Here is a 27867-nt window from a genome sequence, read left to right as displayed (position 1 = left end):
CTTTAAATGGAAGCTATATTTATTTATACACACATATACATATAATTTTATTTGTACCAGTGACTTTGAGGTGGAGTAAGATTCTGGCTGCTTTGTGCTTCACCTTTATTTAACCAATCATCACTTCTCTTTCTCAAATAGAAATAGAAACAAACAAGCAAATCAATCAATCAATTTTTTCTTCCTTGAAACTTCATGTCCAGGTAATGAACTCCTTGTCTTGGAGCAGCTTCATCTGATAATAACCACATGAGGTTGTCTGATTATACCAAAATGGTATTGGAGGAAGGAGATTTTAAGTGACTTAGAACGAGATCACTAACGACCAGAAGCTTTCCTCCCTTCCAAGTGGACCAAAAGCTGCAGTAGAGAGCAGAAACCTTCCCCCCCCCCCCCCTCCTTTTTTAGAAGGGTACATTTAAATGCAGCCTACAAAACAAACGAGGACTCCTAAATTTCTTTGCCAGGGAGATAGATCATTATTTAGATTCTTAACACCTTGGTGCAGCATCTCCACCTGCATGCTTCAGGCTCACTGTTTTGAGTAGCTTGAGAGTTAATTTCAGCTCAGAGCATCCCAAAGTCCAGTCTAATTCTACTGGATGCAACACTTGAACATTTCTTCTTCTCTCTGTGTGGGTCCTTGGTGCTACCATTCACATAAGGCTTTCAGCTCAGCAAAATCCTTATTCCAGAGGGATTTTGCCTGTATTTCTTTGCAGCAGCAACGACAAAAATGAGTGGATTTTAGCTCTGTCTTTGTGGAAACAAGGATTTCACCCCTAGGTTTGCAGGAGCAACTGCCCACTAGCTCCAGCAGTAACTTTCCTCCCTCTTTGTCGATGTGCAGGGTGATGTCAGCAGAGGATGCTGACCGGACTGTGTGCCTGATGGCACTGCTTGCCTGATGGTGCTTTCGGCAGGGGCATTTCGTCTCGGCTTGGATTCTTTCAGACACCAGCAGAGTGTAGACAGGCTGGGGAGTAGCCTTCAGCCTTGCTTCCTTTGGCTCTGCCACGTTTCCCCTTTCCACCTCCCAGCAAAGAATCCAGCTTCCCGTTTAGGACCTTTGCAGGGCTTTCTTGTGCCTAGGCTGAGGAGGAACCTGGATGTTCAGGAAGGCTTTTCCCATGACCACTTCAGTCCAAACTATTTGCTGCCATGCACAGGGCATTTTCCAAACCTGTGATTCTCACATTAGAAACTTCTTTTTCCCCTACCTACAATATTTTTGGCACAATAGTTGCTAATTCTTTAATTCCAAATGATTTTATTTGAAGATAATAAATGATTGTGGCCAGCATAGTAAAGGATATTTTGCTTAAAAGCAACCCCTACTCTAAGCTTCTGTCCCTGTAGAAATTTTCCTGGAAGTATTTTGGTCAAAGCCTCCAAACATCTAAAATTCAGCAGTAAACAATGAATTTCTCCTATAAAATGAGAGTTTAAAAGCTCAGCTCCTTAGGGAAAAATTAACTTAATAAATGAGGAAAATCCACATTAAAACAAACAAACAAAATCCAACCTCAAATGCTTGCTTTTAGTCTGTGATTAAAAAGAAGGGGAGAGGAGGTGGGGGGAATGTCTTGAAGGATCTGGTGGAAGTGGTTGTGCTGCTAGGAGAGGAAGCTTTAAGCTTTGTTTAACATGACAGGGATTGAAAGCAGAAATAGTGACCTTGTCATGGGGGGAAAAAAAGTATAAATATAGTTATAGATATAAAATGCATGTCAAAATAGATAAGATATATAAATATCCATTTCCCATCCCTTGCCATTTCCTATCCTTTACATTTCCCATCCCTTGCCATTTTCCATTCCTTGCATTTCCCATCCTTTACCATTTCCCATCCCATATATTTATATATATATATATGACAGTGGAAGCCTGGCATTTAAAACCTGGGAGCTGAGTGATTCCTGACCTTGCTTAAATGCTGAATTCTCAACAAATTCACCAAAATGCTCAATTTTACAGAGGGGGCCACACAAAGTGGGGAGGGGAGAAAAAATACCTGAGTTCTGAAGGCGTGCTGCAAAGGTAATTTCTTTGAGAGAATTGGAGGATTGTGATAAAAATAAACCAATTTCAGCAGGAAAATTGTTGTTGCTCCCAGAAAAAAAAAAGGGGGGGGGGGGGGGGAGAAGAAGTATTTGCCTGAGCAAAAGTTATTTTCTGTTACATAATGTCCTGCCTTCAATTCTTCCTGAGTTGCTTTGCAAATGGTTTTTGCTCCCTTCTGTTAGATTTAGTGTGGTCATCCAGATTTGCAGCCATGTATATGGAAAGCACTGCAAGAGTTTGATGTTGCATAAATATATATAGACACACACACATATATATGTACAACATCAAACTCTTGCTGTATTTTCCAGGGCCTTATCCTATAGCTTCTGAAAATGCTTTGTATAAAATTCAATCTGGGAATATGCTTCCAAGAAATTAAAGCCACCAAATACGCATTCAGTGAATCCACAAACAAGCTGCCAGTATATTTAAATATCTACAAATAAGCCCCCAATAAATTGCATCTACAAATAAGCCCCCAATAAATTGCATCTACAAATAAGCCCCCAATAAGTAAAATCTGTGAGTATGCTTTTGATAAGTGAAATCTGTGAGCATGCTTTCAGTAAGTGAAATCTGTAGGTATGCTTTTGATAAGTGAAATCTGTGAGTATGCTTTCAGTAAGTGAAATCTGTGAGTATGCTTTTGATAAGTGAAATCTGTGAGCATGCTTTCAGTAAGTGAAATCTGTAGGTATGCTTTTGATAAGTGAAATCTGTGAGCATGCTTTCAGTAAGTGAAATCTGTGAGTATGCTTTTGATAAGTGAAATCTGTGAGCATGCTTTCAGTAAGTGAAGTCTTTAGGTATGCTTTTGATAAGTGAAATCTGTGAGCATGCTTTCAGTAAGTGAAATCTGTAGATACACTTTTGATAAGTGAAATCTGTGAGTATGCTTTCAGCCATAAATTAAATCTCCCACCTAAACAAGACCCTGAAATGGATCTTGTTCAAAATAAAAACAACCAAACAAACCCAAAACCTCAACCCAGCCTGACCATGTAGTGACAGAGCTCTGGAACTATTTGAGCTGCCTAAAGGTGTTCAGGTCCCATCGAAGCTCCGCTGTAAATAGAGATGACAACGGCCAGGCTGTACCAGACAAACCTTTCTTTTGACAGTGGGGAGCTCAGTTCGTCTCTGCTGCTGGCTTGCTGTGCTCGTTGCAGAGCAGGGCTGTGGCTCTGGAAGGGTTAAAGGCAGTTTTGCATCCGAGTTAATCCATATGCTAATCTATTTTAAATACCCCTGCATAACTAGCAGGGTATTTTTAGCGGCGCCGCTCCTTGTGCCAGTTGCCAGCTATTTCTGATGACACAACAAAATGGGGCAGTAGACAGCTTTCAGGTTTATTTTGGCCTCCCAGCTTTAAAAAGGGCAAAATTCCCTTCCACCCTCCCCTCTCTTTCCCCACCTTGTCCAAGGATGTTTTTGCTTCGCATGGTCTCTGCCTGCCCTCTGCAATCGGCCAATTACTGCAAGCAGCGCGCTGGGCTGGGAGGTATTAGCGCTGAGAAGGTTCCTGTTGTCCCTGGGGTTAGGGATTGTTTTGCAATGATGGCCCGTCCAGATTTGAAGATTGCATGACAAGACACTATTAAAGGAAGGGCAAGGAATTCAATTTCTTGATGTCATTTTTTTTTTGCCTGGCCTGCTTTTGAAAATAGGTCACTGTCTGCTCTCTGGATTTGTATGTTATGGCAGCACCTGCCAGCGTTGTTGCGGCGCAGGCTCTGGTCAGGCTTTCATTATAAACCTCTGTTTTCAGGGCTTTATAGACTGTAAGTTGGCCATGGGAAGAAGCTTCTATCTAAATGGTGGCATGCAAGGTCTCTCCTAAGGAGCATGTTTTCCTACCCTGCACATCTCGGTAGATCCAGGCTCAGCCATTTCTGCAGGGGCAGTGGAGGTGTGTGTGTGTGGGGGGGTTGGTGGGGAATGAAAATGTATTTTCAGCTGACATTGATAGTAGATTCCTTAAGACAAAAGCTGCCCTGCTCTGGTTTATCTTTTAATTAAAAGCCATGTCTGAGAGAGCTGCATTTCTCAGGCAAGCCTTCATAAGAATCTGAGTATAGGTTAGAAACATTGGCTGGGCATGTGTATGTTAATTATGCAAATCCCCAGCCATAAACACCCTTAGCTAAAGGAAGGATTTCCCAGGGTCAAAACCTGGCTGTTGGAAAAGGTTGATAAATAAATCATAAGGATTTGAATGTCAAGTTTATGTTTATATGCTTGTTTACAACACTTTAGTATTTCCCTCCCCACCTCATAGCCTGGGATTGAGTCAGCAGCACTCAGTGGCCTGAGAGTTGAAATGGTGAGGAGATTCTGAAGCAGCACAGCTGGGCAAATGTGTGTGTCTAACACCAATTAAAATGCTTCCAGCTATCCATTAAACAATCCAAACCCAAGCCCCACACCGCTCCTAAGTGCAGGGCTTAGCAGAAGAGCTGTGGAGGAGCATTTCATCACCTACCAAATGCTTCCTAACACGTTTTTCCTTTTGGTTTTCAGTATGATCAGGAGCAGTCAGGCAGCAATGGGAAGAGAGGGGAAAAAAGGGCAACTTCCTCAGCAAAGATAATCAAATAGGTTTCGTGTGACATGAAAGGGCTGTCTGAAGGGCTGCTGATGTCAGGGAATTTGGGGTTAATGCTGCATTACTTCGTTTTTGAAGTCAACCCCACTGAGCTTGCGTATTGCAGGGGGTTTCATTGCACCCAACCATGTGCTGCAGGACCCCACGGGCTGAGACTTTCTGCTGGTTGGATATGAAATTTCCAGATAAATTTTGGAAGGAAGAGGGAGGAGGATGGTCCTGGCCAGCATCACTCCCTGTGACTGTGCCATGGGGTTCAGCACAGCACAAAAGATGGCTAAAAATCCACTGCCACAGGCATGTGCTGGAGGCTGCTGCAGCACCCCAGGGGATGAATCTTTCTGATTCCTGGGATTTTGATACTCAGCCATTTCTTGCAAGAGGAAGGACTATGGATGGTCCTGGCCAGCATCACTCCCTGTGACCATGCCATGGGGTTCAGCGCAGCACAAAAGATAGCTAAAACTCCACTGCCACAGGCATGTGCTGGAGGCTGCTGCAGCACCCCAGGGGCTGAGGCATTCTGATGGTTGAATATCAAATTCCCAGGTATATTTTTGGGAGAGGAAGAGGATGGTCCTGTCCAAAATCACTCTCTGTGGCCATACTCTGTGTGTGTGTGCATTCAGTGTAAGACTACAGAAGAAGATGAACAGACATCCACTGCCCCAGAGAAGAAGATGGCTAAAACTCCACTGCCCAGCAGTGTCTCTCAGTTTGGCTAGATAAAAAAACAATAGCTCCAGGAATCTTTACCTCAAAACACCTACCAGTAAACAAAAATCCCATCTCTCCCCCACCCAATCCCCTGCCAAGCCAACATTTTGCTCCTTAAATAGGTTTGGGCTTAATTTTACTTGAAGTGAAACCTAGATGACAAGAGGCAAATTAAATCCATATCATTTCGTACTCTGAGATTCGCCATAATGGTGGCAATAAAAGAGTGCAAAGAATAACTGTGGAGCATATGTTTGTGAGTGACATTACCTAGGTGGCTTCCCTCTTCCTTTTTTTATGGTGTGGTGCTGCTGTCCTATTTGTGTGTGTCCCCCTCTCTCCTCCATCTCCCTCCCTCCCCATGCATTGGAATGACAAACCTGCGAGCCCGGAGTTAATGCTGATTGCGGCAGCTGCTTACACACCGAGTCGCCATGGCAACTGGCCACGTTGCCACGCAACCGTATCCTTTTAGGGACAGGGAAAATGCCCAAAGGCTTACTAAAAATACATGGAAGATGGGAAAGGGGGGGGAGAAAAGGTGGGGGGAAATAGATGAAGCCTTCCCTATTTTACTGCATTGAATGGGTCTGAGGTGTCCGCTAAAGCTTGGACGCGCCAATAAAAGAGGCAGCCCTGACCTTTTCCCACAGTGCTTGGAATCTGGAGCTTTATTGACAAAGATGACTTCTGATCGATTGGGAAATTGGTAGCCAGGCTGCAGCAGCCCTGGCAAGCCTGCGAGCTGCAGTGCCCAGCCCATTGCTGCTGCAGCGGGGTTGAAGGTCAGCCGCCAGCCGTCAGTGCCCTATTGATCAGCCCAGCTGAAAAATGCCCCTGCTGGAGGCTGCTCGGGCCCCAGCCAGTCCTCCACCCTGAGCCATCCTCCCGGCAAAAGTGACATCACTTCTCTCTGCTCAGCTGCTTCTGCTGTTTGGCTATAAATAGCGAGATTGGGGGGGGGTAGAAGGCTGCTTTTGGAGGTTTTCAGCAGCCAATCTTCTGATCAGCAGCAGACGAGACAGGCTGGGGAGGGCTTTTGGTTGTTGTTGTTGTTGCTGTTGCCTTGGTTGTTTTGTTGGTTTGTTTTTTTTATACCCTACTAACATTGCACTGATTTTTTTTTTTCTCCTACTGCTTGGAGCTTGACCCTGAATAAGCAAAAAATGTTACAGAATCAATCAGTCAGGGCTGGAAGGAACCACAAGGATCAGCCAGTTCCAACCCCCCTGCCATAGGCAGGGACACCTCACACTAGACCAGGCTGGCCACAGCCTCATCCAGCCTGCCCTTAAGCACCTCCATAGAACTGTTTGGGCTGGAAAAGACCTCTAAGAGCAGCAAGTCCAACTGTCAACCTAGCAGCACCGTGACCACTAAACCATCCCTTGAAGTGCCACATCTGCACCATTTGTTCTGACAGCTCCAGGGATGGTGGTGATGATTTTTTACTCAGGGTTGTCCTGGGATGGGTGTTTAATTCTCTTCACAGCAAGAGTGATTGCCCATTGGAATGGGCTGCCCACGGAGGTGGTGGAGTCCCCAACCCTGGAGGTGTTTAAGAGGAGGCTGGATGAGGCTCTTAGTGCCAGGGGTTAGCTCATTAGAAGGGTTAGGTGATAGGTTGCACTCGGTGACCTCAGAGGTCTTTTTCAACCTGGTTAATTCTGTTTATCACTTCTCTAGCTGATAGGAGAGGAGGATGGAAGGAAAATAAAGGGTTGGATGGAGTGGGAGGCCTGGTTATTGCTGATGGGGCAGGTTTGCTGAGCTCAGCATCACCCTTACCTGCTGAACCCCCCTGCTGTGCCAGGCTCCCCAGTGCCCTCTGGGTTAAACACACCATGCCCTGGAATTCCAGCTACACCAGGGCAAAAAGCAGGCAGAGTACAGAAGGAAGCAATTAGAAAAGCAAACAGAAGAGCTGTTAATAAGCACACTTCTTATTTTTCCTTGATTCCACTTCTGCTGCTCTGTTTCTTAATTAACCCTCTAAGATAGCTGATGAGAGAGAGATCTCATCTGCCTCCTCTGTAAATAACCTCTTGCTTGATGGTATCTCCTCCCAGAAACAGGAGCACTGGAAAGCTGCAAACCTACAGAACAAAGCATTGACACAGTCCAGATAAAAATGTGCATCATGGGGGCTGAAAGGCACCTCTGGAGATCATCTGGTCCAGCCACCCTGCTAAAGCAGAGCCACCCAGAGCAGCCTGCCCAGGCTGACTCTGCAAAGGGAATCAAGTTTTAGAGACCTTAGCAGTGCCTCTGGGGAAAAGGAGAGGAAAATGAGCTTGTAAGGATGAGGTCCAGGTGTCAGGCTGTCTGTCCTCTGCAGTCTCCATCCTCAAGTAGCCATCCTTGTGAATTTCTGCCGCTTCCTGTGCCTTTGTCTTCCTTGGGTTGCATTCCCAGTGGGAAATGAGAAACAGGAAAGTCTCAGGGACTTTCTCCTCCCCCTCCACTCTGCCCTTGCGAGACCTCATCTGGAGCACTGCCTTCAGTTTTGGGTTCTCCAGTTGAAGGACATGGATCTGCTGGAGAAGGTCCTGTGGAGAGTTATGAGGATGATTAGGGGATTGGAGCACTGCCTGGTGAGGAGAGGCTGAGGGACCTGGTGCTGCTTGGTCTGGAGAAGAGAAGACTGAGAGGGGAATTAATGGATATAACTATCTGAGGACTGGCGGTCAGGAGGAGGGGGGACAGGCTCTGCTCACTGCTCCCTGGGACAGAACAAGCAGCAATGGATGGAAGCTGCAGCACAGGAGGTTCCAGCTCAACACAAGGGAGAACTTCTTTCATGTAAGGGTCCCGGAGCCCTGGCACAAACTGACCAGAGAGGCTGTGGAGTCTCCTTCTGTGGAGCCTTTCCAGGCCTCTCTGGATGTGTTCCTGTGTGCCCTGAGCTAGATTATGTGGCAGGGGGGTTGGACTGGATGACCTCTTTGGGTCCCTTCCAACCCCTGATGTCCTGGGATCCTGTGATAATCCTCACTCTGTTCTCAGCCCTCTTGAGCACCATGAAGGATCAAGCCACAACAGTTCCCATCTCCCAATCCTTGCTGATTTGAACAGGGAGCAGAAACTGCTTGGCAACAGCAAAGATGAAAGCAATTGGGTTGAGGTTTGTTTAGTAAAGCACTAGAAACAGAAACTAGGCAGACCCTGGAAGGTGGGGAAGAGGAACCTGCAGGTTCTTCTTGCCCAGCTGCAGTGCTGGTTGTGGTGCAGTGGGGATGGCAAAGTGAAATGCTTTGGCTTGTGTCATCTGAAGGTTTAGAGGAGAGGACTAAAATGACTTCATGGTGGTCTCAAAACATGCACCTGTCCCTTAGTTGTGGAAATGAGAAAGGGCTGAAGACTGGATGTGAAATTATTGATGTAGGAGGCCTAAAATGTGTTTGTTTTCTGCACAAACTCATCTACAAATGATCCAGACTGTGAAATCCAATCTCTGTTCCAGGGATGGAGAGCAGCAAGGGTTGTGTTCTTGAGTATCTTGTGAGTATCTGGGTGCATGTGACCCAAACCCAAGCTGCAGCTGCCTGTTGCAGGACTTCTGTGGATTTCAGTGGTCAGTCCTGATGTGCTGAGTTGGGAGGGGAGAGGAGGAAGCAGAATGGCAGTTTTCATTCTCTTCATGGTTCTTTTTCATTGTCTTTATCATTCTATACTATTTTATCATTGTCTTTATCATTGTTTTGCTTTATCCTTCTTTATCATTGTCTTTCTTTATCGTTGCCTTTCTTTATCATTCTTTACCCTTCCACCACTACCTATGCTTGCGTCAAAATATCTCAGGGCACAAAGCCCAGAGGAAAGGCAACTTCAAAAATAAAACGAGTCTAAAAAAACTAATAATAGAAGCCATAAAATGCAGAGCTTTCATGACAGTGAGCCATTAAATCTCCTGAGTAATGTAGGGAAGAGCTGGATCATGCATAGATTGCTCCTTAGCCGGGCTGCAGCCTTGCCTGCAAGGCTCTGAATAAAGAGACACACCTGGCAGCTAGCTGATAACACTCTGGGGTCATCTCATTGAGGCAACTGTCAGGCAGGAGGTGTTTAAATAAAGCCGCAGATGAATTCCTGACCTGCACTACTGAGATTTAAAGCAGGGGAAGGGGGGGGGGGGGGGGAAGGAAGGCAAAAGGCAGAGGTGTTAAAGCCAGCAGAGGCTGCAGATAAAGGCACATTCCTTTGTACGGCAACAAAACTTCTCCCCGCGAATCAATGGGGTGAGGGAAGAATGGGCTGCTCTGAGATGGTTCAGCTGCACACCTGGCTGCCAGCCAAGGCAGTCGTGTGCCATGCTTGTTTGCCTACTAGTGCTGCTTAGATTGGCAAATGCCCATGCAGTCTGAAGAGGGCAGGCGCATGGCTGGCCGGCTGCCAGCGAGCGGGACCGATGCCACTGCTGGACGCCCAGAGCCGGGTAGGAAGGGGGGAATACAAAGGCATTCAATAATCTGAATGTCCCTTTGCTTCCAGAGAGTGGTGCCAGGCAGCATTTAATGAGAGATTGCTTTGTTACAAAGTCCTCGACATCAAGTGGGCTGGTGAGCTCATTAACCTGACTGCAGCAAATAAAAAAGGCCCACTCAGAAGACTCCCATGATAGCCTACTCAATAGCCTGAGAGTCCTTTTGCTTCCTTTATGGTGATCCATTAGCCAGCAGCAGTGTAAACACCATAAAGCAAGCCAGTTTGCTGATTGTTCAACTAAAGTCTGTTTTCCCTTGGGAATTATGCCACCAGTTGATGCAAACTCTCCCCTTCCCCCCCCCCCCCCCCTTATCTGTTCCATAATGACCTTCTATGGCTTTTGCCATATTTCTGAGGAGTGCAACTGCAGGTGAGGAAAATGCTGACAAACCTGAAGGTGAAAGGCAGTGATGTGGGGCATGGCAGAAAACAAAGCTCAGGGATGCCAGTGGAAGAGTCTCACGGTGCCTGTGTTTGTATGAGTTCAGCTGCAGCTCTGGAAGTGGCAGCTACCTTTTCTGTGCTGCCTCTCTTCCTGTTACCACAGGGCTCTGTGTCCATAGGAGAAGCAGCTTCTGTTGGTTCTCAGAGTTTCCCATCAATGACATTTGCCCTCAGCATCAGGGGTGAGGGCTGGGCTGAGAACCAGAGGGGTGCCAGAGGCTCTTCAGGAGCCACTCTGCCTTCCCAAAGGGAAGAGAAAGGGAAGAAGGGAGAGAGACTGATGGGGTGGGAAAGAAACTAACCCAGCTGGGGAGGAAAGAAGAACAATGCCATAGGGTAGAGACACAAACCAATGTGGAACCTAACCCCTGATGGCAATGAGGACACCATTGGCACCACTGCTGCTGGGGGCAGGAGCTGAGCAAGTATCAGTTGAATTCCATAGCAGATGTGAACTGGATGGAAGAGCTGCATTCTGGAACTGGATTCAGGAGCACAGGGATCAGGATGAAAGGTAGAAAGGGCAGAGTCCTCCTGGGACAGCAGCCAGGGAAGAAGAGGCTTGACCGCAGGCATCCCTCAGCTCTCTCCTGAAGATGCCATCCATGGGCTGCAAGCCCTTGTTGGGCAGTTCAGGGGCACCTGTCCTGTCCTTCCTGAGGACACTCAGGAAAATCATAGGATCACAGGATGTTAGGGGTTGGAATGGACCCAAAGAGATTGAGTCCAACCCCCCTGCCAGAACAGGACAATACTAAAATGCTTTCTGAGGCAGCACTTCCAGAGCAAGTACCTACCAGGTCTCCATCTGAAGCAGAGCCCTTAATTAATTTCTTAATTGAGCAGGGAAAAAAGAGGGGGAAAAGCAACTCCTCAAAGTATTTCCCCTTTCAAAACCAAGGGGGAAATTCCTTCTTTAGTTATTCTGCTGAATCCACAGGTGAATTCTTCTTTCCCCCCCCCCAAGACCTAAAAAAGGTCACATTAAAACATCTGTGTCTCATGCCCAGCAAAGCCCCCAGCAAACAGCATGAGGAAAATAGCTAAGCCAGGTCCATGGTGTCTCATTTTTTGGCAGGCAGGTGAGCCAGCATGGAGCAGAGTGTGCTGCTAGTGATGATTTTTGGTTACTCAGTGAAGTTTTTATCGCTCAGGTCTCTCTCTGGCACAGAAATCAAATTAGAAATCCCATTAGGCACTAATTAATAACCTTTGCAGAAGAATTACAGACTGGTTATAGACCTAAAATGCATTCTGGCCTCCATAATAAGATTGGTTTTAATTCTTTAGCAAACTGCAGAATTCCTTAATGATTTTCAAGGTGCTGCCACCAATCAGATCCCCTTACAGGATCAATTTGAAGTCCCTCAGTGGTAGTTACAGCACCACTGTTGATATGTGAAACTGGGGTGGGGGAGGGGGAAGCAAAGGGAATAGTTAGGCTTCTTCTCCCTGCCTTGACAAAATAGTCTGAGTTGAGCTTTGCCTGCAATGCTTTGTAACCAGAACAGAGTTTTGGTCTGGTTTCACTCAGCAAAAGGCAGCTGAGCTGGTGCAGTGGACCTGCAGCAAGGTTGGTGCAGTAGATCAGGTCCAGCTTCAACTAAGCCCTTCAGAAGTGGTGAAAGAGAAGCAAGGGGACTGCTCTTAAATGGGTTTCAGAGGGTTTGTGCTCTTAACATGCAGAAGAGTTTGGACATTAGGAGGAAAGCTTTTTAAAATGAGAGTGGTAAAGTATTGGAACAGGTTACCCAGGGATGTGGTTGAGGTCCTGTCCCTGGAGACATTCAGCATCAGCCTTGCTGTGGGCAGCTTGATCTAGTTGGAGGTGTCCCTGCTGAGTGCAGGGGGGTTGGTAAAGATGATCTTTGAAGAGTCCTTTCCAACCTCATGCAATCTGTGAGTGTGTGAGCTGGGGGTTGGTGTCTTCTTTCTAGTATGAGGTGATATAACAAGAGGAAATGGCCTCAAATTGTGCCAGAGGAGGGTTAGGTTGGAGATTAGGAGCAATTTGTTTGCTGCAAGAGTGGTCAGGGCTTGGAATAGGCTGCCCAGGGAGGTGGTGGAGCCCCCAACCCTGGATGTGTTTAAAGGCCGTTTGGCTGTGGTGCTTAGGGCTATGGTTTAAGGTGAATCTTGAAGAGCAGGGTTCTGGTTTGGACTTGATGATCCTGAGGGGCTTTGCCAGCCTGCATGTTGCTGTGATTGTGTTAGTGGAGTCCTGGAACACCTGAGCCTCCAGCAGCCCTTAAACTGCAGCCTCCTGGGGAGAGGACACTGCAGGTGGTTTAAGCTGGCAGCGCACTAAGGTGAGAATCAGTGTCCCTGCAAGCACTGCCGGCAGGCTCTGGCAGCCTGCTGGGAAGGAACAGGAGCAGTGGAAAGGTTGGAGGCTCAGGGCTGCCCTGGTAACTTCCTTCCACTGTCTTTCTGCAGCACCTCGGGTAGCAAACAACAGATGGGAGCAGGGAGGGTTGGGGAGCAGTGATGACAGTGCTTTGCCCAAGAGGGGCTGGAGCAGATGACCATGGAAACAGAATGGCTTGGAAGGACCTGAAAGACAATCAGCTTCCAAACCTTCTGCCAGGGACACCTCCCACTGGCCCAGGTTGCTCAAAGCCTCATCCAGCCTGGTCTTAAACACTTCCAGGGGTGAAGAGTCCATAACTTCTCTGGCCTGTTTGCCTGATACTAGTTTGGGATTTCTTTTGGCGTCTCTTGAGCATCACACAAGTTTCTGCAGTCTTTTGAGTCTGGCCTGGTGGCACTGATTAGTGTCTGGGAGGTGCTGTTTCATCTTCTGTGTTGGGCTCTCTGTCTTGCTTGGATGTCCTGCTCCTCCATACTGTGAAAACACATTACTGAGGACTGCTGGAGACACCAACTCTCCTCCTCAGATAGGTCGTTGTTGGCCTATTTGAATTCCTGTCATCTCCAAGGGCAAGCCCAGCTGCCAACGTGCTCTTTGAAGTCCTAAAGCTGCTTCATAGCCTTAGAAGTCATCTCAGAAAGGCCTAGAAAGTGACAATATTCAGATAATTATTTTCCCACATCTGGAGATAACAGTCAAGGCAGGCAGAGAAGGCAATTTCTGCCTGGAAAATGGTGTTTGCCTCCTCTCCCCTTCCCCACTACCTTTTAGATGCCAGTGAGATGGGTATTGATCAAACAATCAGGGCCAGCACCAATATTGCTAATAACAGTGACCCCAATGCTGTTGTGTTAAAGGATTCCCACCCAATTCTGCTGCCGCACCCAAGCAGCAGGAATGAGGTTGTTGTGGTCCTCCTCTGAAGATTTTTGTGGAGAAGTTGGTTTGGATCTGAATTTTGTTTGTTTGTCCTTTGGTTGAGAGCAGAGTGTGGTCCTCTGCCACTAATGCAGCAGTTAAAAACTGAGGTTTCTCCAAAGCTGATGTACAAAATGCCCTCCTTCCCTCCTTCCCTCCTTCCCTCCTTCCCTCCTTCCCTCCTTCCCTCCTTCCCTCCTTCCCTCCTTCCCTCCTTCCCTCCTTCCCTCCTTCCCTCCTTCCCTCCTTCCCTCCCAGCCCCATCACCTCTACCTACTACAAGCACACCTCATGCTTTGGCCAGGTGGGGGAAAGGATTTTACTCTCCCCAAACTACTCTGCTCCCTGATTGCCACCCGAGTTGGAGGATGCTGGTTGCCTGGGCAACAGAAGGGGGGTTGCTGTGGAAACTCAGCATCACTGACCACTGGGTTTCCCTGCTGCTGGGCAAGGAGATGGGGACTCTCCACATCCCTCTGTGCTAGCGAGTGCCAGGAGGAGGCTTTGCCACAAAGTCACAAGGCAGCACTGGCAGCTTTTCATTCCACTTGTTTAAGCCTCCTCTGCTGTTGGCTTTTGGAGGGGAAGGAGGTCTGTAGTGAGGTGGAGTTTGGTCTCCTCTCCCTAGGGTCAGATGATGGAATGAAAGGAAAGGGCCTGAAATTGTGCCAGAGGAGCTTCAGGCTGGAGTTGGGAAAACTTTGTTTGCTACAGGAGTGGTCAGGGATTGGCACAGGCTGCCCCAGGGGGGTGGTGGAGTCCCCCTCCCTGCAGGTGTGTGGCCATGGCATTTTAGGACATGGTTTGATGGCTGTGGTGGTGTTGGGTTGGATGCTCTCAGAGGGCTTTTCCAGCCCAAGCAATTCTCTGATAATTCATTTAGGTAACAGACTGGAGGAATGAGCTGGAGGAGGAATTTGCATATTTCTTTGCATAGCAAAAGTTTCTGAGACTTTTTTTTTTGGTCTCAAATTACTGGGAGAAAAATGAGCTGGTGCAGTTTATTGCTCCTGGGCAGGAATAACAATAACCTGCAGCAGCACAGGCTGGAAGGTGACTGCTGGAGAGCAGCCCTGTGCAGAGGGACCTGGCAGTGCTGGGGGAGAACATCCATGGCACAGCAATGTGCCCTGGGGGCCAAGAGGGCCAATGGGGTCCTGGGGGGCATTGAGCAGAGTGTGTCCAGCAGATCAGGGGAGGTTCTCCCTCTCTACTCTGCCTTGCTGAGACCTCATCTGTAGTACTGCTTTCAGTTTTGGGCTCCCCAGTTGAAGAGGGGCAGAGATCTGCTGGAGAGGGTCCAGCAGAGTGCAACAAGGATGATGAGGGGACTGGAGCACTGCCTGGTGAGGAGAGGCTGAGGGACCTGAGGCTGCTTGGTCTGGAGAAGAGAAGACTGAGAGAGGATTTATAGACATTTATTAACCATCTGAGGGTGAGGAGCTCTGTTCACTCCTCCCTGGGATAGGACAAAGAGCAATGGATGGAAGCTGCAGCACAGGAGGTTCCAGCTCAGCACAAGGGCAACTTCTTGCCTGGAAGGGTCCCAGAGCCCTGGCACAGGCTGCCCAGAGAGGCTGTGAAGTCTCCTTCTGTGGAGCCTTTCCAGGCCTGTCTGGATGTGTTCCTGTGTGCCCTGAGCTGGATTGTGTGGTCCTGCTCTGACAGGGGGGTTGATCTTGAGGATCTCTTTGTGTCCTTTCCAACCCCTGACATCTGTGAGCCTGTGAACCTGAAATCCCCCCAAGGTGTCTGATTCCCAGTGGCATTAATGCAAGCTCTCTGGAGAGAACAGAGCCATTCCTTTGCCATCCATGCTCCTGTGTGCTCAGCTGGCTTCATAATGAAGCAACAGCTGCCTACAGCATCCATGAACTCCTTGTTCCTAAGATTCATGGAACTGTAGAATGGTTTAGGTTGGAAAGGACCTCAAAGCTCAGGAAGGGACCTCAAAGCTCAGCCAGTTCCAACCCCCCTGCCATAGGCAGGGACACCTCCCACTAGAACAGGTTGCTCAAGGCCTCATCCAGCCTGGCCTTGAACACCTCCAGGGAGGTTGTGGAACACAGAGTCACCCAATGTGATCTTTGATGCCACTGGCTCTCCTGGCCACCTGGGCACACTGCTGGCTCATGTTCAGCTACTATCTACTGGCACCCCAGGTCCCTTTCTGCCTCATCCAGTCCAACCTATCACCCAGCCCTATCCAGTCAACTAGAGCATGGCACTAAGTACCCCATCCAGGCTTGGCTTGAATGCCAGGTTGGAAAAGACCTCTGGGATCACTGAGTCCAACCTATCCCTAATCCTTCTACTTCACTAATCCATGGCACTAGGTGCCTCATCCAGCCTCCTTTTAAACACCTCCAGGGGCAGTGACTCCACCACCTCCTTGGGCAGCCCATTCCAATGGCAAATCTCTCTGTTTAGTTCCAACTCCTCAGGTTGCAGGGGCACCTTCCACTAACCCAGCTTGCTCAAGGCCTTGAACACCTCCAGGGAGGGAGCATCCACAGCCTCTGGGCACCCTGTTCCTTTGTTATCACAGGAAACCTTTCCTTATCTCTAAGTAACTTGAGTCAGAGACACCCTGATGAATCTTAGCGAGCGACACCAGCTTGCAGAGCCTGGGAGCTCCTGCTCGGCTCCTCTGCTCAGCTGCTCCTCAGGCAAACAAAGGAGCACAACTGCCTCTTTGCCTGGGCAGAGGCAGATGCTCTACCTCCTTACCTGCTCCATTTGCTGTAATGAGGCGTTCGCGGCACAGGCTGAATGGCAGCAGTTAGCCGCCGCCGTCGAGCGCGGCGATGTTTTAAGAGCAGCACTTAAGGAAATTAAATGAGTGATCGGAGTTAATGTGGCTGCTGTGCGACTGTCGGCAAACCAACTCCGAACCGGCCGGGGGGGAACTCTCGAGGCTGCTCTAACCGCGGGCGGGGGTGAGTGGTGGAGGTGGCTGACAGGAAAGCTGGGGAGGGACTTTTTACTGTGGCTGGTTGTGATGGGACGTGAGGGAATGGATGGAAGCTTGAGCAGGGCAGATGGAGGCTGGAGAGTAGGAAGAGATTCTTCCCAGAGAGGGTGGGGAGGCACTGGACCAGGCTGCCCAGGGGGGCTGTGGATGTCTCCTCCTTTTAATTATCCAAGACCAAGCTAGATGAGGCTTTGAGCAGCCTGGAGGCTGCAGTGAGGCCAGTGTTGGCCTCTTGTCCCAGCTAAATGGGGACAGGCAAGCAGCAAGAGAACAAGGGGACACAGTCTCAAGCTGTGCCAGGGCAGGTCTAGGCTGGATGTCAGGATGAAGTTGTTGCCAGAGTGAGTGATTGGCATTGGAATGGGCTGCATCTCTTCTGCAGGCTGCACACCCCCAGCTCCCTCAGCCTCTCCTCACAGGGCTGTGCTCCAGGCCCCTCCCCAGCCTTGCTGCCCTGCTCTCAACACCTTCCAGCACCTCAACATCTCTCTTGAATTGAATGTTCCACAACTGGACACAGCACTCCAGGGGTGTCCTGAGCAGTGCTGAGCACAGGGGCAGAAGAACCTCCCTTGTCCTGCTGCCCACACTGCTCCTGAGCCAGCCCAGGATGCCACTGACATGCAGCTTTGGTTTGGGAGAGGGTGAGGTTGGGAAAGCCTTTTTTGCCTGTAAATCTGACAGCAGTGGAGATGTCTCCAAGCCAGAGAAGGTTCCCACTGTTGTACTTCAGGAATTCTGGTGCAAATAAAGCCCTGCCCCAATTCACCACCATCAGCACCAAAACAGAAAATACAATAAAGTCATAATTGCAACATCCATAAAAGCTGTCAGAGCTCCCATTTCCAATATTCTAATGGAGATCAGCAAAGGGTCCAGAGCTTCTGACTTTGACAAATTGCAAATGAGCTTTTATTCATTAAGAAGGGGGCCTGCTAATGTTTATTTAAATGCAATTTACTCTTGCATTATTGATTAGCTCCTGCAAAGATTATCTCACGAGGAGCACGTGGAGCAAGAAGATTTCAGGTTGAGAGAGGATTTATCCAGGGAGAGGCCCTGGTAGGCTTGATTTAGGCCCCAGGACATGAGAGTTTTAATTTATCTGGAAAGAAAGGCCTGGTGGATGGCTTTGCTTTGTTTGCATTTAGACAGCAGATGAAAGAGGGTTTTGATGTGGAGCTGGGAGAAAATGGCTCCCACTCTTCTTATTCACCCACAGAACTCAGCAAAAGCAGAAGCCTGTCATAGGGGGCAAGAGAAAAAAAGCTAAGCCTTTCCCCCAAACCCCCCCAGAGCATAGTCAGCATCACCCTAAAAGTCCTTCCCCCCAAACCCCCCCAGAGCATAGTCAGCATCACCCTAAAAGTCCTTCCCTCAAACCCCCCCAAAGCATAGTCAGCATCACCCTAGAAGTCCTTCCCCCAACTCCTCCAGAGCATAGTTAGCATCACCCTAAAAGTCCTTCCCCCAACCTCCCCCAGAGCATGTTCAGCATCAGCCTTAAAGTCCTTCCCCCACTGCCCCCCAGAGCACAACCCAGGGGGGCTGTGGAGTCTCCCTCTCTGGAGACATTCCAAACCTGCCTGGATGTGTTCCTGTGTGATATGGCATAGGAGATCCTGCTCTGGCAGGGGGCTTGGACTGGCTGAGCTTTGGAGGTCCCTTCCAGCCCCTGACTTTGTGTGATTGATTCTGTAACTGGTAACAACTGGAAGTGCCAGAGAGTGATCCTTTGGCTTCCACATAAAGACAGGAGGCATCTGTGCTACCTCCTCATTTTAGCACTGCTTTGGCCTGCAAGAATCAATTAGTCATGAAAAATTCAAGCATGGCTCCTACCCTGCTGCAGGACCACAGAATCCCAGCAGGGTGGGGGTCAAAAGGGACCTCTGGAGATCACTCAGGCCAATCCCCCTGCTAAAGCAGGGCACCCACAGCAGCTTGCCCAGGATCACAACAGCCAGGTAGGGTTGGAAGCTCTTCACAGAAGGAGACTCCAAACCTCTCTGGACAGCCTGCTCCAGGGCTCCAGCAGCCTCACACTAAAGAATTTCCCCCTCCTGTTCAGATGGAACCTGCTGGGCTCCAGTTTGTCCTCACTGCCCCCTGTCTTATCGCTGGGCACCACTGAAATTGGATGCTCCATTCCCTTCTGCATCTTTGTAGCCTGCACTGGACTCTCTCCAGTAGTTTGCTGTCTCTCTTGAATTAGACAGTCTGGAACTAGATCCAGTACTCCAGTGGTAGAGAAGAACCTCTCACGACCTGCAGGCCACACTCTCCCTGCTGCACTCCAAGAAACCACTTTTGGCCACAATTATTGACTCGGGGTGAAGTTTTTGTCCCCCAGCACTCCCAGGTCCTTCTCTGCAGAGTTGCTTTCCAGCAGCTCAAGCCCTCAGCTGTGCCTGTGAAGCAGGACTGATTAAACAAGACTCAAGCAAATGCTTACCAGTGGTAGAGATGGTAGGAGTTCAGGGTGGTCAGCCCAGCAGTCTAATGAACAGAAGGCTGTGAAGTCAGAGCATGACACCAGATCAGGTGGGAGCAGGTGAGTGGGCAGCTTCTAGCCCTGGGATAAATGATTTGAGATCCCCAGCTTGGTGAAAATGTATGAAAGAGAGTGGCATGCTGCTTCAGAAGCCACAGTTCAAGCACACAGTGGCAGGACCTGACTGTCCTTTTCTGGACTCATTACAACCTTGGCAGGGCTTTTCATTTCAAATGACAACCAGGAAAACTTGGGAGGCTCTCGGCCAATGGTGAGGAGGAAGAATGATCCTGCTGAAATGAAATCTGAAACTCAAATATTACAGCAAGACCTTTCAACTTGCTCATTATTCCATTAAACCAGCTGCAAAGGCTCCATTCTTCCTCTGAAATGAGTTCAGAAAAACTTTTCACTCTCTGACTTGGTCCACAAATGAGAGTGACAGGAGCAGAATGATATTTTCCTTCGGGGTTTGTACCTTTAGTGACTCTGATGATGATGAGTAAGTATCAGTTCTGACAAGCTGAAGGTTAATTACTTACTCTGTGTTTCAGGTCTGTCAGGGTGGAATCTCAGCATGGATTTATTTACCAAAAGTCAGGAGTGTTTGGTATTGACTGTGGGCAGAGAGAACCATCCTTCTAAACATCCTTTGCCTGTCTTCTGCTGGCCTGCAAAGGTTTCTCTGCTTCCCATTTCTGCCTCATTTACACTTTGTAGAACAGTTTGAGTTGGAAGGGACCTTGAAGATCATTTGGTTCCCACCCTCCAGCCATGGGCAGGGACAACTTCCACTAGACCAGGTTGCTCAAGGTCCTTTCCAATCCCAAAGCATTCTATGATTCTCTGACTCCTCCTCCCACCCTGACAACTGTGTTTAGTTCAGCTTTAATTTGGGTGCAGTTACTTGATCCTGGGTCCCATCAGAAACTCTGGAATTCCACAACCATTGTCTGGCTGGAGACACTGAAATATGGATGCAGTGAGACACTGAAGTACGGATGCAGGACCCTGCACGGTCCCTGGTATCTTGTTCTTCTTTTACTCTGATTATTTATAGAGCTGCTCTTTTGTCTCCAGAAAAAAAACCCAAACCACCACAAATTCCTTTGCATGCCTCACCTGTCCATAAATCCTTCTCTCTGCTGTGCAGAAGGCTACAGCTGCAGTTGGAGCCAAGTTCTGCTAAGATCCCTGATCAAAACATGAGCTAGTTCAGTGGAAACATCGCTCCTTGGGAATTTGCTCTGATGTTGGCTGCCACAAACGTTTAGGGCTTGTTTTGTTTTCTGTCTGTCTGACTTTATCTTAGAATCCAGAGTGCCAGTTAGTCACTCCTATATTTAATTTTCCTGGCTTCTATCCTGCTACCAGGTGCTCCAAACTTTTATTCCTTCCTTTGACCTTCTCAGCCTCCCCAGCTGAGAAGAGGTTGATGCTTGTCCCAGTGTCTACCCAAGTCCAGGGTTTGATAACAAACCTCCTTTCATAACTATCTTTCTTGTTTCCCCCCTCCCCAGATCTTTGTTCCAGAGACAGAGAACTTCTCTAATGCCATCTTCTGAGCCAAAAACAGTGTCAAAGAAGACAAAATTCTGTATAAAAGCAAGAAGAACCTTGACATCACTATTGAGACCTTGGGGAGGAAAAACGCTGCTTGTGTCTGTCGAGCCTCGGTGCTTTGTTGTAGTCTGAGTAATTTACCTTGAGGATTTGACACAATAAGCATATGAAAAAAGGCTTGGCAGAAGGAGTATAAATAGAAGGGGCTCTGTAATACAAAGCTACAGAGATGTAGGGAAAATGATTGTGCCGATGGAGCATTGATCCTGTGCGTGGAGGACAGCTTAGAGTCAGAGCAGATCAATAAGCCAGCTGCCTGCACCATGTAATGCAGGATGCCTGATTGTGCTCTCTGTGCTGGGCTGACTGGGGCTGGATGCCTGGTGCCCACCAAAGCTGCTCTACACTCCCCTCCTCATCTGGACAGGGAGGAGAAAACGTTACAGAAGGTTTGTGGGTCGATGTGAGGACAGGGAGAGCTCCTCTGGCAGTTACCATCACAGGTGAAATAGGCTTGACTTGGGGAGGACTCCTCACACTCCACTGTGTGGTCTCATCTGTCGGAGTCACCATGCCTGGAGGTGTTTAAGAGGAGAGTGGATGTGGTGTTTAAGAGGAGAGTGGTCTAGTGATGAAGGCTGCTGGGATGAAGGTTGGACTGGATGATGCTTCTGGTCCTTTCCAACCACAGCGATTCGTAGTGGTGAGATGTGGTGCTGAGGGATTTGGGTTAAGCAAGGACTTGTCAGTGTGAAACTGAGGACTGGACTCGAGGAGCTTGAAGGGCTTTGCCAACCTAAGAGATTCTGTGATGCTGTGTGTGTGATCTTCAGCAGTGACCTGTAGGGCTGTTTCCCTCATATTCTCATTCCTCTGACTGTGGCTTGCAGTAGTTTTTTTCCCCCATACTTCTTAAATGTATTTATCTCTGAGGTGCTACCACCTGCACTGATGAGCTCAGCCTTGGCCAGTGCCTGGTCTGACATGGAACTGATTTGTCATCAGACAAATGGGACATGGGGGAAGCTTCTGACATCTTCTCACAAAAGCCACCCCTGTAGCTGCTACCAAAACCTTACCAGACTCACAACCCCCAAAACACCCTCAGGTGCCTGTCCTGGGCTTCCTCTCAGGAGTGTGGGGGACCAGGGAAGCTCTGAGGGCAGAGCCATGAACTCTGGTAGTCCTTGTTTTCAAAAAGGAGGAGTCATGGAGGCATTGTCGAGCTTATTAAAAAGGAATTTAAGAGGGATTCAAGTGGCAAACCACTTTGAAAGGCTCATGGACAGCACAGGGATAGCTTAAAGACATTACCATGGATTCAGAAAGAAATGTTAACTATCACAACAGCTCCATTCCTCCCCCCCACCTCCCCAAGACTGATGTGTTTGAGGCAGTAGGAAATTAACAGTGAGCTGAAGGACATTATTAAATGTAAGAATTTTGACTTCCAAATTGAAGTTGTCTTCAAGTGAGGAAAATAGGAAAATAAAGAAGACAAAAAGAAAGGGGAAAGAGAAAAGCTTTGGCAAGTAGGTGTTAAACACAATGAGGCGAGCCAAAAAGTGTTCTGAAGAGCAGGTTGTTAAAGGTGTAAGAACTAAAAATGAATTCTCTTCAAACACATCAGAGGCAGGGACTTGTGAGCTAGTCTGTAGGGCCAACAGATGATGGATATAGCAAAGGGAAGCTCAAAGGAAACAAAGCCATGTAGAGAAGCAAAAGGAATTCTGCGCTGCTTTGTTCACCGGGAGAGGGGGGGAGGGAGGAAGGGGAGACCAAAAACTTTGTTTACAGGAGAGATGCTGGGGAAGAGGCAACACGACTTGAAAAAAAAGCAGACTTCTCTCCCTTGAATCTGCTCCAGTTTCTCAAAGCAGCCTCTCGATTTGCAGGCAAAGCTGATCTGATGGAAGGAGTCTGCAGAGAGGTCTCCAAGCGATTCATCAAAGGCTCCTAAAACCCCCAGCCTGCCCCGCTCTAATGGCCACATAATCAGAGATGAAAGTCCAAAGGTAGGCACATACCTCAGTAATGAGGCACCTGAATAAATCATGCAATCATTTTGATTGGAAGAGACCTTTAAGGTCTCTTTAAGGAGCTTCCACATAAACTTGAGGAAAAACTTGCTCACTTTGAGGGTGCAGGAGCCCTGGAGCAGCCTGCCCAGAGAGGTTGTGCAGTCTCCTTCTCTGCAGGGATTCCAACTCCCCCCCCAGGCCTTGTGACTCTTCCTGGGCAAGCTGCTGTGGGTGCCCTGCTTTGCAGGGGGGTTGGACTGGATGCTCTGCTTGAGAGAGTCCAGCACAGAGTCACAAAAATGATGAAGGAAGTTGAACATCTTCCTTCTGAGGAGAGCCTGAGGGAGATGGGGCTGGGAGCTTGGAGAGGAGGAGCTGAGAGGTGACCTCAGCAGTGGTTATCAATGTGTGCAGGTGAGTGCCAGAGGCTGGAGCCAGGCTCTGCTGGGTGATGCCCAGTGCCAGCACAAGGGGCACTAGGTGGAGGCTGAGGCAGAGGAGATTGGATGTGAAGATGTTTTTCCCTGTGAGGGTGACAGAGCACTGGAGCAGGTTTTGAGGTTGTGGAGTCTATGGAGATACTCAATAACCATCTTAGAATCATAGAATCAGTAGGGTTGGAAGGGACCACGAGGACCATCTAGTTCCAACCCCTGTGCCATAGGCAGGGACACCCTACCCTAGACCAGGCTAGCCAGGATGTGTTCCTGTGTGATCTGGTGTAGGTGATCTTGCTCTGGTAGGGGGGCTGGGCCAGATGATCTTTTGAAGTCCCTTCCAGCCCCTGACATTTACTGATTCTATGATCTTTAGAGGTCCCTTGCAACACTCTCCATGCTGAGGTCCTGTGGCCTCCTGGCCAGCCTGGCAGCACTGTGCCAGCAGCTATTGATTGTACAAGCTGATTTTTTTCCAGTTTCAATTTCCCCCCCTTTTTTTTCCCCCTGGAAAATGCAGGTCTCTGGCACAGTATCAGATCATCTCCTAAAGATGTTTAGTTGGGCTAGAAAGCTTTCTGGTTTGATAGTGCCAGTGTCATTTTGGAGCTAGTCTTAGAGGAAAACAGCATCCAGAGTGGTTCCTGTTTATTCATTGACTCCAGAGGCTGCAGAGCCTCTATATTGTTACTAAAAGCCTCTTCCCATCAAGTCATTCACACAGCAGTTGTTTGAGTTGAAGAGCTCCCTACATGCACACACTGGCTTTAATGTCAAGGTCAGGAGTACCACAGCTCTGCCAGCTTCTCTCTTTCAAATTCTGCTGCAAATTTGGTGCCTTGGAATCATACAATCAGTCAGGGTTGGAAGGGGCCACAAGGATCAGCCTGTTCCAACCTCCCTGCAATGAGCAGGGACACCTCACACCAGATCAGGCTGGCCACAGCCTCATCCAGCCTGGCCTTAAACACCTCCAGGGATGAGGCTTCCACCACCTCCCTGGGCAACCCCTTCCAGGCTCTCACCACCCTCATGCTGAACAACTTCTTCCTCACATCCAGTCTGAATCTGCCCATTTCCAGCTTTGTTCCATTCCCTTCAGTCCTGTCACTACCTGACAGCCTCTCCAGCTCAGGACAGCTCTGCTCAGCCAGGGGCTGCTGCTAGCAGGGAGAAGCTGAGGGGGACAGTTCCTGCCAAGGGCTGTGCTGCACAAAGCCTCTGCCTCAGACTTGCTCCTGGGCACACCAAGGGCACTCTCACAGTTTGTGCCACTCCTTGAGGGTCAGTATAACAGAGGTGGCAGCTATGGAGAGGAGCAGCCAGGACAGGTGCCCCTCAAGTGCCAAACAAGGGCTTGCAGCCCATGGATGGCATCTTCAGGGGAGAGCTGAGTGATCCCCAGAGTCAAGTCCCATCTTCCTTGGCTGCTGTCCCAGGTGAACTCCTGATCCCTGTCTTCCTGAATCCAGTTCCAGAATGCAGCTCTTCCAGTTCCCATCTTCCATGGAGTCAGTCTGGGGCTTGCCCAGTGCCTGCCCCCAGCAGTAATGGTGCCAATGGTGCCCTCATTGCCATCAGGGTTTGGGTTCCACGTAGGTTTGTGTCTCTGTGTCTCTATCCCATGGCATTGTTCTTCTTTCCACCCCAGCTGGGTTAGTTTCTTTCCCACCCCATCAGTCTCTTTCCCTTCTTCCCTTTCTCTTCCCTCTGGAAAGGCAGAGGGGTTCCTGGAGAGCCTCTGGCACCCCTCTGGTGCCCAGCCCAGCCCTCACCTGTGGCAATTGTTTTTAGGAGAATTTTGTTTGTTGCTTTTTAAATTAGTTTGGAACTGAAGGAACAAACTCAACTCCAGCAGATCTGTTTGCCACAGTGACTTTGAAGGCAGAGATGAGCTCTGATGCCTGGCACGCAGGCAACTGCAGCCATGTGCCTGGGAGGTGCCATGAAGCTGGTTGGCTCTTCAGGGCTTGTTCAGTACCTGTCTGAAAGGCCCTGATGGGAAAACAAAGGAATCCTAAGTGGTAGCTGTAAAATCATTTTGTTGGGAATTGGTTTATATTCTTCTCTCTCTCCTTTCCCCCCTCCTTTTCTGTTTCAAGGTGTTAATTTTACATGTCCTGGGTATCTTCTAAAGCAACACAGGAACTGCTGCCAAGGAGCTGAGTGCCTGGTATTTTGCCAGCCAGACCTCTGCCTGCCCCCAGGATTGACACTCTGTCCCTCCTGTCTTTGCAGAACTAATTACTAGGAGAAATTAAATTACAGTAACAACCCAGCACCTCCTCCTGATGGGAATCTGGTTGAAGCAGGCCTTTTGGTGACTCATTGTGGTTGATAATTCCTTTTTAAAGCCACCTATTGAGGGGATCTCAGCGAGATTCATGCTGGTGGGACAAAGTCTGTGGCATGCTGCCCAATTTGATTTCAAATTGCTCCAAAGAATGGCTGCTCTGCTTTGAAAACAGGCTCTGAAAACAGCCCAGAAGGGGGATGAGAGCTCAGTTTTTATTGATTGGCTCTTGTCATCCTGCTCAAGTGTAAAGATGACTTTTCTACTTGCAAGCCTTGCAGACTGCCCCAAGCATCTGAAAGTCAGCCTAGCGTCTCTCTTCTACAGAGCCTGTTCAGAAGCCTGACTTTGACTCTGCAGCTCCCTTCACTGAGTGTAGCTCTGATGGAAGGGTAGAATTGCAAGGTAACAGCTCTCACAACCTTGCCTCTTTGTCCAGCTCTTTGCCTCTAGGAAGTTCTATCATCTATGCATGGCAATGCCTTGAATAGACACAGGAGCACTGATCCAAGAGCTGCTGGCACCAGCCAGATGTCCACGTGGTTAGAAGGCTTCTCAAGGCATTTTGGTTTTGGTTATGAACAGCCATGAGCTTCAAGCTCTTAGCACTGAGAAGGTAAATTGAGAGCCAAGAGCTCACTGCTGGTGCCACTTGGATTGGGTTATGTCCTAGGACCACTGCAGTAAAGCACTGCCAGACATGCTTAGCACTAAGGATATGAGAGCATGGATATAAGGGAACTGTGTCCAGTTGTGGGCTCCTCCATTGCAGAGAGATGTTGAGGTGCTGGAAGGTGTTGGGAGCAGGGCAGCAAGGCTGGGGAGGGGCCTGGAGCACAGCCCTGTGAGGAGAGGCTGAGGGAGCTGGGGGGGTGCAGCCTGCAGCAGAGGAGGCTCAGGGCAGAGCTCATTGCTGTCTGCAGCTGCCTGCAGGGAGGCTGTAGCCAGGTGGGGTTGGGCTCTGCTGCCAGGCAGCCAGGGACAGAAGGGGGGGACACAGCCTGAAGCTGTGCCAGGGCAGGTCTAGACTGGATGTTGTTAGGAAGTTGTTGTCAGAGAGAGTGATTGGCATTGGAATGGGCTGCCCAGGGAGGTGGTGGAGTCTGTGTGGCAGGAGGTGTTGAAGCCAAGCCTGGCTGGGGCACTTAGTGCCATGGTCTGGTTGGTTGGGCAGGGCTGTGTGTTAGGCTGGGCTGGCTGAGCTTGGAGCTCTCTTCCAGCCTGGTTGCTTCTGTGATTCTGTGACTGGATTGCACAGTGGGGAGATTTAGATTGGGAGTTAGGAAGAAATGCTTCCCAATGAGGATGGTGAGACACTGAACAGGTTGCCCAGGGAGGTTGTGGATACCCCCTGGAGAGGTTCTGGGCAGGTTGTATGAAGTCTTGAGCAACCTCAGCTAGTGGGAAGTGACCCTGCCCATGGCAAGGGATGTGGCTGACCCTTGGGGTCCCTTCCAACCCAAATAATTCTTTGGACCTGTGAGTGGGGTGATTGACATTGCTGTGACTACAGCAGCAGCTGAAGATGCTCAAGCAAAGCACCTGCAGACCCACAGGCTTGAGTTCTGGTTTCACTGAGCAGCTTACACACGGTGCAGCCTTCAGCACAACTATAATTCCACCCTTGTTGGACCAAATATTTCAGCACATGCTTCATTTTAAGCTGGACACAGAGACCACTGTGATCCGTGGGACCACTCGTGTGCTTGTGCCTGAAGCTAAGCATATGCTTAATGAGCTGCTGCAGTCAGCCCCGACCATAAAGAAGGCTCCTGAAGGTCCATCTGCTCCCTGGTAGCTAAACCTTGATGGAAGTGGTTTAAACTGGCATGTTTTACTTCTCAGTTGGAGTGGACTGAGGGCACACAACGTGGTCAGTTACAGCCAGCCTTGCCATCTGTCTGCATTTTCCTAGATAGACTCTTTGTGTCCAAGTGCCATTGTGGTCTGGAGAGAAGATCCCAGCAGATCTATGGCAGCAGCTCGGGGAAGAAGCCTACAAGTTGTAAGTCTGCATCTACAATTGCTCCTAAAAACCTACTTAGAAATTGGTTAGAGTCTGGTATTTTAAAAGCTAGAAATAGGTTTCACAGTTAGAGACTCATGGAGTGGATTGGGTTGGAAGGGACCTTGGAATCATCTAGTTCCAACCCCTCTGGCACTGACAGGGACCCCTTCCACTAGACCAGATTATCATAGGATCATAGAATGTCAGGGGCTGGAAGGGACCTCCAGAGCTCATCTGGTCCAATCCCCTGCCAGAGCAGCATCACCCAGAGCACATCACGCAGGAACACATCCAGATGGTTCTTGAGTATCTCCAGAGAGGGAGACTCCACAGCCCCTCTGGGCAGGCTGTGCCAGGGCTCTGGCACCCTCACAGGGAAAAAATTCCTCCTCAGGTTCACATGGAACCTCCTAAGCCTCAGCTTCCACCCAGTGCCCCTTGTCCTGTCACTGGGCATCACCCAGCAGGGC

At 49.0% G+C, this 27867-nt stretch overlaps 1 long non-coding RNA gene across 1 annotated transcript in view; it reads left to right on the top strand.

Moving 5' to 3' along the window:
- LOC135189800 (uncharacterized) overlaps window positions 1-27386 on the top strand; it is a 36274-nt gene extending 8888 nt beyond the window's left edge. Inside the window, exons 2-3 of the long non-coding RNA XR_010308319.1 lie at window positions 22534-22653; window positions 27305-27386. This is a non-coding gene — a long non-coding RNA (uncharacterized LOC135189800). The remainder of the gene's footprint in view (window positions 1-22533; window positions 22654-27304) is intronic.
- The last annotated feature ends 481 nt before the right edge of the window (window positions 27387-27867 follow it).

This window comes from Pogoniulus pusillus, chromosome 34, assembly GCF_015220805.1.
Source record: "Pogoniulus pusillus isolate bPogPus1 chromosome 34, bPogPus1.pri, whole genome shotgun sequence".
Taxonomy (NCBI): Eukaryota; Metazoa; Chordata; class Aves; order Piciformes; family Lybiidae; genus Pogoniulus; species Pogoniulus pusillus.
Note: the sequence above shows the minus strand (reverse complement) of the source record. Positions and strands in the feature narration are given on the sequence as shown.